Raw genomic sequence first — 13803 nt, 5'->3', positions numbered from 1 at the left:
TGTGTTCTGATATTTTTATCTAATGAAATGAATGATCCTTTGTGGTTAACGTCTGAATAAGGTGTCACAATAGCTGGGAAATATATATAAATGGGTTGTGATTTTCCTATGAAATATATGAATGGGTAGGGTTTCTAGCATGAATCAACATATGAATGGGGGTGTTTTGTAAACTCCAGCCGGACTTCTGTACCCAAATTTATATATTGAGACCCCCCTGGATAGAGTCTGAACTAGTATACATTATTATTTAGTTGTTTAAGGGCCAGCAGAAGCCCGCCTCCGGGTTCGAGATTTTCTCGCTGCGTTGAAGACCCATTGGTGGCCATGGGCTGTTTTCTGGTCTTTGGTCCGGTTGTTGTCTCTTTGTCACATTCCCCGTTTCCATTCTCTATTCTATCTTAATTATGTTCTTTGAAGAACTTTCAACAGTATTAGACATGATCACTCATTAAACATGTAATGTATTGCTCACTGCCATTGTCATTGAAGAAAGAAGATTTACAATGTTTTTTTGTGTATTAAAGAAGATCTGAAAACGAAACTTTTGGTTTCATCAAATTGGTCAAAGTCTCTTAAACAAGATATTTTGAGTTGTCATACAGGTACAATATTTATAACTTATATACGCATGAAACTATATATATATATGATACTTTGAGTTTTAGTTACGATTCGAAACCTTTTAAAATGTGCCCATATTTGCATAAAAGAATACAAAGAAAAATGGCTTACCTCTTTAATATGTAACGAACACAAAAAGATGCCAAGGTCGCAATCGAAAATTCACTGAATAAAGAACGCAGTTCTAAACTAAAAAGAGTGAACATTAAATACTTAGTCTAGTTTAAAAACGTTATACCGAAAACTAAAGATTTAGTGACACAAGCCAAACTAAAAACCTGAAGTGAACTTGCTTTCGGATGGTAAAATGTTCCTGTTCTTCTTGTGGGTCCCGTGTACTGTTTATGGCTTGAACTATACAGAATAATTTGTGGTTCTTTTACCATTAGAATAAAATGGGTTTTTGGTGTATGCACATAAGACAATCCAATAAAACATCAAGACCAATTTCAGTTTTTCATCCATTAAATATATCTTTGAAGAAAGAACAAATTTATTATAAAACTAATGAATTATATTATGTGTTGCTCAGAAGGTTTCTACGTTATTTGATCTCTGGTGGAGAGTTGTCTCATTGGCAATCATACCAAATCTTCTATAATGAAAATAACTACAGACGAACATACCACCATAGTACATCATATATACTAAACAAACAAGTCAGCTTGTTACACCGTAAACTCATCAAACAGACAAACAAACCAGCTGGTTACACCATATACTCATCAGACAGACAAACAAACCCGCTAATTACATCATATACTCATCAGACAGACACACAAACCAGCTTGTTACACCATATACTCGTCAGACAGACACACAAACAAGCTTGTTACACCGTATACACATCAGACAGACAAACAAACCAGCTTGTTACACCGTGTTCTCATCAGAGGACACACAAACCAGCTTGTTACACCGTATACTCATCAGACAGACAAACAAACCAGCCTGTTACACCGTGTTCTCATCAGAGGACACACAAACCAGCTTGTTACACCATATACTCATCAAACAGACAAACAAACTAGCTTGTTACACCATATACTCATCAGACAAACACAAACCAGCTTTTTACACCGTATACACATCAGACAGACACACAAACTAGCTTGTTACACCGTGTTCTCATCAGAGGACACACAAACCAGCATGTTACACCGTATATTCATCAGACAGACACACAAACCAGCTTGTTACACCGTATACTAATCAGACAGTCAAACAAACTAGCTTGTTACACCGTATACTCAACAAACAGACACACAAACTAGCTTGTTACACCATATACTCATCAGACAGACAAACAAACCAGCTTGCTACACCGTATACTCACCAGACACACATAAACCAGCTTGTTACACCATAAACTCGTCAGAAAAACACACCCGCTTGTTACACCGTATTCTCATCAAAAAGACTCACAAACCCGCTTGTTACACCGTATACTAATCAGACAGACAAACAAACCCGCTTGTTCCGCCATAAACTAATCAGACAGACAAATAAACTAGCTTGTTACACCGTATACTCATCAGACAGACAAACAAACTAGCTTGTTACACCGCATACTCATCAGACAGACACACAAACCAGCTTGTTACACCATATATTCGTCAGACAAACACACCCACTTGTTACACCGTATTCTCATCAGAGGACAAACAAACCAGCTTTTTAAACCGTTTACTCATCAGAGGACAAACAGACCAGCTTGTTACACCGTATACTCATCAGACAGGAAACAAACCCGATTGTTTCACCGTATACTCATCACACAGACAAATAAACTAGCTTGTTACACCGTATACTCATCAGACAGACACACACACCAGCTTGTTACACCTTATACTCAACAGACAGACACACAAACCAGCTTGTTACACCATATACTCATCAGACAGACACACAAACCAGCTTGTTACACCATATAATCGTCAGACAAACACACCCGCTTGTTACACCGTATTCTCATCAGAGGACAAACAAACCAGCTTGTTAAACCGTTTACTCATCAGAGGACAAACAGACCAGCTTGTTACACCGTATACTCATCAGGCAGGAAACAAACCCGCTTGTTTCACCGTATACTCATCACACAGACAAACAAACTAGCTTGTTACACCGTATACTCATCAGACAGACACATAAACCAGCTTGTTACACCGTATACTCATCAGACAGACAAACAAACCAGCTTGTTACACCATATACTCATCAGACAGACACACAAACCAGCTTGTTACACCGTATACTCATCAGACAGACAAACAAACTAGCTTGTTACACCGTATACTCATCAGACAGACAAACAAACCAGCTTGTTACACCGTATACTCATCAGACAGACACACAAACCAGCTTGTAACACCATATACTCGTCAGACAATCACACCCGCTTGTTATACCGTATTCTTATTAAACAGAATCACAAACCCGCTTGTTTCTCCGTATACTAATCAGACAGACACACAAACCAGCTTGTTACACTGTATATTCATCAGACAGACAAACAAACTAGCTTGTTACACCGTATACTCATCAGACAGACAAACAAACCCGCTTATTACATCATCTACTCGTCAGACAGACACACAAACCAGCTTGTTACACCATATACTCACCAAACAGACAAACAAACTAGCTTGTTACACCGTATACTCATCAGACAGACAAACAAACTAGCTTGTTACACCGTATACTCATCAGAACAGACACACAAACCAGCTTGTTACACCGTATACTCATCAGACAGACAAACAAACCAGCTTGTTACACCATATACTCATCAGACAGACACACAAACCAGCTTGTTACACCGTATACTCATCAGACAGACAAACAAACTAGCTTGTTACACCATATACTCATCAGACCAACACAAACCAGCTTTTTACACCGTATACACATCAGACAGACACACAAACTAGCTTGTTACACCGTGTTCTCATCAGAGGACACACAAACCAGCTTGTTACACCATATACTCATCAAACAGACAAACAAACTAGCTTGTTACACCATATACTCATCAGACAAACACAAACCAGCTTTTTACACCGTATACACATCAGACAGACACACAAACTAGCTTGTTACACCGTGTTCTCATCAGAGGACACACAAACCAGCTTGTTACACCGTATTTCCTCAGACAGACACACAAACCAGCTTGTTACACCGTATACTAATCAGACAGTCAAACAAACTAGCTTGTTACACTGTATACTCAACAAACAGACACACAAACTAGCTTGTTACACTATATACTCATCAGACAGACAAACAAACCAGCTTGCTACACCGTATACTCACCAGACACACATATACCAGCTTGTTACACCATATACTCGTCAGAAAAACACACCCGCTTGTTACACCGTATTCTCATCAAAAAGACTCACAAACCCGCTTGTTACACCGTATACTAATCAGACAGACAAACAAACCCGCTTGTTACGCCATAAACTAATCATACAGACAAATAAACTAGCTTGTTACACCGTATACTCATCAGACAGACAAACAAACTAGCTTGTTACACCGCATACTCATCAGACAGACACACAAACCAGCTTGTTACACCGTATACTCATCAGACAGACACACAAACCAGCTTGTTACACCGTATACTCATCACACAGACAAACAAACTAGCTTGTTACAACGTATACTCATCAGACAGACAAACAAACTAGCTTGTTTCAACGTATACTCATCAGACAGACACACAAACCAGCTTGTTACACCATATACTCGTCAGACAAACACATAAAACAGCTTTTTACACCGTATACACATCAGACAGACACACAAACCAGCTTTTTACACTGTAGTCTACTTAAACAGACAAACAAACAGCTTCTTACACCGTATTCTCATCAAAGGACACACAAACCAGCTTGTTACACCGTATACTCATCAGACAGAAAAACAAACCAGCTTGTTACACCGTATACTCATAAGACAGACAAACAAACTAGCTTGTTACACAATATACTCAACAAACAGACAAACAAATTAGCTTGTTACACCATATACTCATCAGACAAACACACAAACCAGCTTTTTACACCGTATACTAATCAGACAGACACACAAACTAGCGTGTTACACCGTATACTAATCAGACAGACAAACAAACCAGCTTGCTACACAGTATACTCATCAAACAGACCAACAAACCAGCTTGTTACACCGTATTCTCATCAGACAGACAAACAAACTAGCTTGTTACACCGTATTCTCATCAGACAGACACACAAACTAGCTTGTTACACCGTATACTCATCAGACAGACACACAAACCAGCTTGTTACACCGTATACTCATCAGACAGACAAACAGACTAGCTTGTTACACCGTATACTCATCAGACAGACAAACAAACCCGCTTATTACACCGTATACTCATCAGACAGACAAACAGACTAGCTTGTTACACCGTATACTCATCAGACAGACAAACAAACCCGCTTATTACATCATCTACTCGTCAGACAGACACACAAACCAGCTTGTTACACCATATACTCATCAAACAGACAAACAAACTAGCTTGTTACACCGTATACTCATCAGACAGACACACAAACCAGCTTGTTACACCGTATACTCATCAGACAGACAAACAGACTAGCTTGTTACACCGTATACTCATCATTCAGGCAAACAAACAAGCTTGTTACACCGTATACTCATCACACAGACAACCAAACCAGCTTGTTACACCATATACTCATCAGACAGACACACAAACCAGCTTGTTACATCATCTACTCGTCAGACAGACACACAAACCAGCTTGTTACACCATATACTCATCAAACAGACAAACAAACTAGCTTGTTACACCGTATACTCATCACACAGACAAACAAACTAGCCTGTTACACCGTATACTCATCAGACAGGAAACAAACCCGCTTGTTACACCGTATACTCATCAAACAGACAAACAAACTAGCTTGTTACACCGTATACTCATCAGACAGACAAACAAACCCGCTTATTACATCATCTACTCGTCAGACAGACACACAAACCAGCTTGTTACACCATATACTCATCAAACAGACAAACAAACCAGCTTGTTACCCGCTTGTTACACCGTATACTCATCAGACAGACAAACAAACCAGCTTGTTACACCGTATACTCATCAGACAGACAGGCAAACTAGCTTGTTACACCGTATACTCATCAGACAGACAAACAAACCAGCTTACTACACCGTATACTCAACAGACAGACCCACAAACCAGTTTGTTACACCATATACTCGTCAGAAAAACACACCCGCTTGTTACACCGTATTATCATCAAACAGACTCACAAACCCGCTTGTGCACCGTATACTAGTCAGACAGACAAACAAACCCGCTTGTTACACCATATACTAATCAGACAGACAAACAAACTAGCTTGTTACACCGTATACTCATCAGACAGACAAACAAACTAGCTTGTTACACCGTATACTCATCAGACAGACACACATACCAGCTTGTTACACCGTATACTCATCACAAAGACAAACAAACTAGCTTGTTACACCGTATACTCATCACACAGACAAACAAACCAGCTTGTTACACCGTATACTCATCAGACAGACACACAAACCAGCTTGTTAGACCATATACTAATCAGACAGACACACAAACCAGCTTGTTACACCATATACTCATCAGACAGACAAACAAACCAGCTTGTTAAACCGTATACTCATCATACAAACAAACAAACCAGCTTGTTACACCGTTTACTCATCAGACAGGAAACACACCAGCTTGTTACACCGTATACTCATCAGACAGGAAACACACCAGCTTGTTACATCGTATACTCATCAGACAGGAAACAAACCAGCTTGTTACATCATATACTCGTCAGACAGACACACAAACTAGCTTGATACACCGTATACTAATCAGACAGACATACATACCAGCTTGTTACACCGTATACTCATCACAAAGACAAACAAACTAGCTTGTTACACCGTATACTCATCACACAGACAAACAAACCAGCTTGTTACACCGTATACTCATCAGACAGACACACAAACCAGCTTGTTACACCGTATACTCATCAGACAGACAAACAAACCAGCTTGTTACACCGTATACTCATCACACAGACAAACAAACTAGCTTACTACACCGTATACTCATCAGACAGACAAACAAACTAGCTTGTTACACCGTATACTCATCAGACAGACACACAAACCAGCTTGTTACACCGTATACTCATCAGACAGACAAACAAACCAGCTTGTTAAACCGTATACTCATCAGACAAACAAACAAACCAGCTTGTTACACCGTTTACTCATCAGACAGGAAACACACCAGCTTGTTACACCGTTTTCTAATCAGACAGGAAACACACCAGCTTGTTACATCGTATACTTATCAGACAGGAAACAAACCAGCTTGTTACATCATATACTCGTCAGACAGACACACGTACTAGCTTGTTACACCGTATACTAAACAGACAGACATACATACCAGCTTGTTACACCGTATACTCATCACAGAGACAAACAAACTAGCTTGTTACACCGTATACTCATCACACAGACAAACAAACCAGCTTGTTAAACCGTATACTCATCAGACAGACACACAAACCAGCTTGTTACACCGTATACTCATCAGACAGACAAACAAACCAGCTTGTTACACCGTATACTCATCACACATCAAACAAACTAGCTTACTACACCGTATACTCAGCAGACAGACAAACAAACTAGCTTGTTACACCGTATACTCATCAGACAGACACACAAACCCGCTTGTTACACCGTATACTCATCAGACAGACAAACAAACCAGCTAGTAACACCGTATACTCATCAGACAGACAAACAAACTAGCTTGTTACACCGTAAACTCATCAGACAGACACACAAACCAGCTTGTTAGACCATATACTAATCAGACAGACACACAAAACAGCTTGTTACACCATATACTCATCAGACAGACAAACAAACCAGCTTGTTTAACCGTATACTCAACAGACAGACAAACAAACCAGCTTGTTACACCGTTTACTCAACAGACAGGAAACACACCAGCTTGTTACACCGTATACTCATCAGATAGGAAACAAACCAGCTTGTTACACCATATACTCATCAGACAGACAAACAAACCAGCTTGTTAAACCATATACTCATCAGACAGACAAACAAACCAGCTTGTTAAACCGTATACTCATCAGACAGACAAACAAACCAGCTTGTTACACCGTATACTCATCAGACAGACACACAAACCAGCTAATTAAACCATATACTCATCAGACAGACAAACAAACCAGCTTGTTACACCGTATACTCATCAGACAGACACACAAACCAGCTAATTAAACCATATACTCATCAGACAGACAAACAAACCAGCATGTTACTGCGTATACTCATCAGACAGACAAACAAACCAGCTTGTTACACCATATACTCATCATATACTCATCAGACAGACAAACAAACCCGCTTTTTACACCGTATACTCATTAGCTAAACGTCAGCTGTAATAAGGTACCTTTTTCTGATACAACTTTTAATTAGGACTTTCCACATTTCCTTGGAAAGACATTCTGATTCTGTTCTTCCGCCGCATCTGTTTTGTTAACTGTCGATAAGATATATGATGTCGAACAGTTTTTGCGATTTTGAAATTCACCCTGTTTAACCGAACACATTTTCATATGGGAATGTTCTCCCCGTATACTGTTTTTCTTGATATCGCTTCTCGTTAGACAATAAAAGATATTGCTTATTTTTTTCCTCCAGAATGGTCATTACTTCCTCAGAATGATCTGTTCAATTTGGATTGAAGCGAAACGGTTATATGTAATAAAAGTTATTTTCCTTTGTGTGTTCAAAATAAACGATATATGTCAGTGTAACTCATAAACCGTTAGTGATAGATACCTAATTGTAGTCATTATGCTTTGACCCAACTGGCATGATTATTTAGACAGTGTCGAAAATCATTGAACGGTGAGGGCGAAAGTCAAATTGTAGGTAATGACTTGGCGCCAAGCAAATACATTTGGGTCGAAGTGCTCTGGTGACTTTATTATTTAGTTTTCTCCCCTTAAATATTCAAAATAAAGTGTTTGGTAGGACATCTTCTTAATCTTTATCTTACATAGAAGAGATTTGGGGGTTTGGATGTAACATCCTTGATATTTGACCTCGAAATTGAGATCATGGTAAAAATCTAGAACGTCAAGTTGACCTTTAACCTTGAGTTGGAGCTCAAAAGTAAATTTTGCGTTCTAGATTTTGACCTTTGCTCGAACTTTATACTGGTACATGATAAAGCTAAAGGGTCTTCTATCTTATGTTGGATCATATATGACCTTGAGAAGGTCAACCGGAAGTGACAGTAGGTAAACTGGGAGTGGCAATTTTTGCACTTATCTTATGTAAAAGTACCTAGAAACCATTTAATTAAGAATCAGTGGAAAGTAACAAAACATATGAACCGGAAGTTTTGTAGACTGGAGGTAGCACATTTTCTTCCTTATTTCAAGCAAAAGTATATAGAAACCATATATTTTCTTATCAAATCAGTGTAATGTGAGCTATCACAATTATGACACCGTAAATGGCATTTGAACGAACGGAAGTAATCATTTATCTCCCTTATTTCAAAGGGAAATATATACAAACCCTATATTTGCTAAATCAGTTAAAAGTAAGCTGTGAGTTGGCAAGGAATTGACTTTTTGAAACAAGAAGTAGCTGTTCTTTTTCAAAGAATAGAGCTAGAAACTCAACATTTTTGAAATCTGTGCAAGATAAGTTATCTTCTGACACCGTTTTTTTTTTTGTTTTTTTTTTTGTAATTAAAAAAAAAGTTTCTCGATATTTGTCAAACAGTTCATTGAAATCCTTATTATTAACATGTCATGTGAACAGTGTGGTTTTTGATTCAAAACGAAACGCTTACTGTCGATCAACTTTTTGTGTTATATCCTGAGATCTATGAGACGATATGCCTTCAAAACCATGAAATTGTAAATTAATCAATTTAATATTTCACAGTGAGCCGCATACATTACATTGGTATCGCTTTCCGTGGCCTAAAGTCGAAATCTTTCAAAACAGTTAACTGTTTCTAGGTTATATGATTGTCTGTTAATGTGCTTATATGCTTTTAAGACATCATTGAATCCGCGATTGTATATGAAAGTAAAACGTATAGACCCTGCGATATCAAATCAAATAGAGACTTATCTGCCCTGCGATAGTAGTAAAAGTATAACGCATCGACTCCATGATAGCAAATCAAAATATAACGTATCGACTCGCCGATAGAAAATCAAAGTGGGTCTATCAATCCCGCGATAGTGAATCAAAAATAGACCCAGCGATGGTGAAAATCCAAAACTATCGACTCGCCGATAGCAAATCAGAGTAATACGAATGTATCCCGTGATATTAAATCGATATCAGACTTATAGACCCTTCGGTTATCAATCAAAGTTAGACGTTTCGATTCTGCGATAGTAAATCTAAGTGAGACGTATAGATCCTTCGATCGTTGATCAGAGTGAGACGTATGGACTATTAGATATTAATCAAAGTCAGACATATGGACCCTTCGACAGTAAATCAAAGTCAGACGTACAGTCCCATCGATAATTAATCAAAGTCAGACATATAGACCCTTCGACAGTAAATCAAAGTCCGACGTATGGACCCCTCGATATTAAATCAAAGTCAGACGTATAGACCCTTCGACAGTAAATCAAAATCAGATGTATAGACCATTCGATGTTTAATCAAAGTCAGACGTACAGACCATTCGATAATAAATCAAAGTCAGACATATAGACCCTTCGACAGTAAATCAAAGTCAGACGTACAGACCCTTCGATAGTTAATCAAAGTCAGACGTACGGACCCTTCGATAGTTAATCAAAGTCAGACGTATGGACCTTTCGATAGTTAATCAAAGTCAGACGTATAAACCCTTCGATAGTTAATCAAAGTCAGACGTATAAACCCTTCGATAGTTAATCAAAGTCAAACGTACAGACCCTTCGACAGTAAATCAAAGTCAGACGTACAGACCATTCGATAGTTAGTCAAAGTCAGACGTATGGACCCTTCGATGGTTAATCAAAGTCAGACGTATAGACCCTTCGACAGTAAATCAAAGTCAGACGTACAGAACCTTCGACAGTAAATCAAATTCAGACGTACGGACCCTTCGATAGTTAATCAAAGTCAGAAGTATAGGCCATTCGATAGTTAATCAAAATCAGACGTACAGACCTTTCGATAGAAAATCAACGTCTGACGTATAGACCTTTCGATAGTTAATCAAAGTCAGACGTACAGACCTTTCGGTAAATCAAAGTCAGACGTACAGACCTTTCGATAGTTAATCAAAGTCAGACGTATGGACCCTTCGATAGTTAATCAAAGTCAGACGTATAGACCCTTCAATCAATAACCAAAGTCAGACGTATGGACCCTTCGATAGTTAATCAAAGTCAGACATATAGACCCTTCGACAGTAAATCAACGCCAGACGTATAGATCCTTCGATAGTTAATCAACAACAGACGTATAGATCCGTCAATAGTTAAACAACGTCAGACGTATAAACCCTTCGACATTAAATCAACGTCAGACGTATAGACCCTTCGATAGTTAATCAAAGTCAGACCTATAGACCATTCGACAGTAAATCAAAGTCAGACGTACAGACCCTTCGACAGTAAATCAAAGTCAGACATACAGACCCTTCGATAGTTAGTCAAAGTCCGACGTATAGACCCTTCGATAGTTAATCAAAGTCAGACGTAATGACCCTTCGATCGTTAATCAAAGTCAGACGTAAAGACCCTTCGATCGTTAATCAAAGTCAGACTACAGACCCTTCGATCGTTAATCAAAGTCAGACGTATAGATCATTCGATCGTTAATCAACGTCAGACGTATAGACCCTTCGATAGTTAATCAAAGTCAGACGTACGGACCCTTCGATAGTTAATCAAAGTCAGACGTACGGACCCTTCGATAGTTAATCAAAGTCAGACGTATGGACCTTTCGATAGTTAATCAAAGTCAGACATATAAACCCTTCGATAGTTAATCAAAGTCAGAAGTAGAAACTTTTCGATAGTTAATCAAAGTCAGACGTACAGACCCTTCGACAGTAAATCAAAGTCAGACGTACAGACCATTCGATAGTTAGTCAAAGTCAGACGTATGGACCCTTCGATGGTTAATCAAAGTCAGACGTATAGACCCTTCGACAGTTAATCAAAGTCAGACGTACAGACCCTTCGACAGTAAATCAAATTCAGACGTACAGACCCTTCAATAGTTAGTCAAAGTCAGACGTATGGACCCTTCTATAGTTAATCAAAGTCAGACGTATAGACCCTTCGATAGTTAAACAAAGTCAGACGTAATGATCATTCGATCGTTAATCAAATTCAGACGTACAGACCCTTCGATCGTTAATCAAAGTCAGACGTATAGATCCTTCGATCGTTAATCAACGTCAGACGTATAGACCCTTTGATAGTTAATCAAAGTCAGACGTACAGACCCTTCGATAGTTAATCAAAGTAAGATGTAAGGACCCTTCGATAGTTAATCAAAGTCAGACGTACAAACCCTTCGATAGTTAATCAGTCAAACGTATGGCACCTTCGATAGTTAATCAAAGTCAGACGTATAAACCCTTCGATAGTTAATCAAAGTCAGACGTATAAACCCTTCAATAGTTAATCAACGTCAGACGTACAGACGATTCGATAGTTAATCAAAGTCAGACGTCCAGACCCTTCGATAGTTAATCAACGTCAGACGTATAAACACTTCGATAGTTAATCAAAGTCAGACGTACAGACGATTCGATAGTTAATCAAAGTCAGACGTACAGACCCTTTGATAGTTAACCAACGTCAGACGTATAGACCCTTCGATAGTTAATCAAAGTCAGACGTATAAACCCTTCGATAGTTAATCAAAGTCAGACGTACAGACGATTCGATAGTTAATCAAAGTCAGACGTACAGACCCTTCGATAGTTAATCAACGTCAGACGTATAAACCCTTCGATAGGTAATCAAAGTCAGACGTATAGACCCTCCAATAGTAAATCAAAGTCAGAGGTATAGACCTTTCGATAGTTAATCAACGTCAGACGTACAGACCCTTCTATAGTTAATCAAAGTCAGACGTACAGACCCTTCGACAGTAAATCAAAGTCAGACGTACAGACCATTCGATAGTAAGTCAAAGTTAGACGTATGGACCCTTCGATGGTCAATCAAAGTCAGACGTATAGACCCTTTGATGGTCAATCAAAGTCAGACGTATAGACCCTTTGACAGTAAATCAAAGTCAGACGTACAGACCCTTCGACAGTAAATCAAATTCAGACGTACAGACCCTTCGATAGTTTGTCAAAGTCAGACGTATGGACCCTTCGATAGTTAATCAAAGTCAGACGTATAGACCCTTCGATAGTTAATCAAAGTCAGACGTACAGACCCTCCGATCGTTAATCAAAGTCAGACGTATAGATCCTTCGATCGTTAATCAACGTCAGACGTATAGACCATTTGATAGTTAATCAAAGTCAGACGTACAGACCCTTTGATATTTAATTAAAGTCAGACGTACGGACCCTTCGATAGTTATTCAAAGTCAGACGTAAAGACCCTTCTATAGTTAATCAAAGTCAAACGTATGGAACCTTCGATAGTTAATGAAAGTCAGACGTATAAACCCTTCGATAGTTAATCAAAGTCAGACGTATAAACCCTTCGATAGTTAATCAAAGTCAGACGTATAAACCCTTCGATAGTTAATCAACGTCAGACGTACAGACGATTCGATAGTTAATCAAAGTCAGACGTACAGACCCTTCGATAGTTAATCAACGTCAGACGTATAGGCCCTTCGATAGTTAATCAAAGTCAGACGTATAAACCCTTCGATAGTTAATCAAAGTCAGTCGTACAGACGATTCGATAGTTAATCATAGTCAGACGTACAGACCCTTTGATAGTTAATCAACGTCAGACGTATGGACCCTTCGATAGTTAATCAAAGTCAGACGTATAAACCCTTCGATAGTTAATCAAAGTCAGACGTACAGACGATTCGATAGTTAA

The sequence above is a fragment of the Mytilus californianus genome, unplaced genomic scaffold (genome assembly GCF_021869535.1).
Source record: "Mytilus californianus isolate M0D057914Y unplaced genomic scaffold, xbMytCali1.0.p SCAF_1, whole genome shotgun sequence".
Classification (NCBI taxonomy): domain Eukaryota; kingdom Metazoa; phylum Mollusca; class Bivalvia; order Mytilida; family Mytilidae; genus Mytilus; species Mytilus californianus.
The sequence above is the reverse complement of the archived record's forward strand: the minus strand, read 5'-3'. Positions refer to the sequence as shown.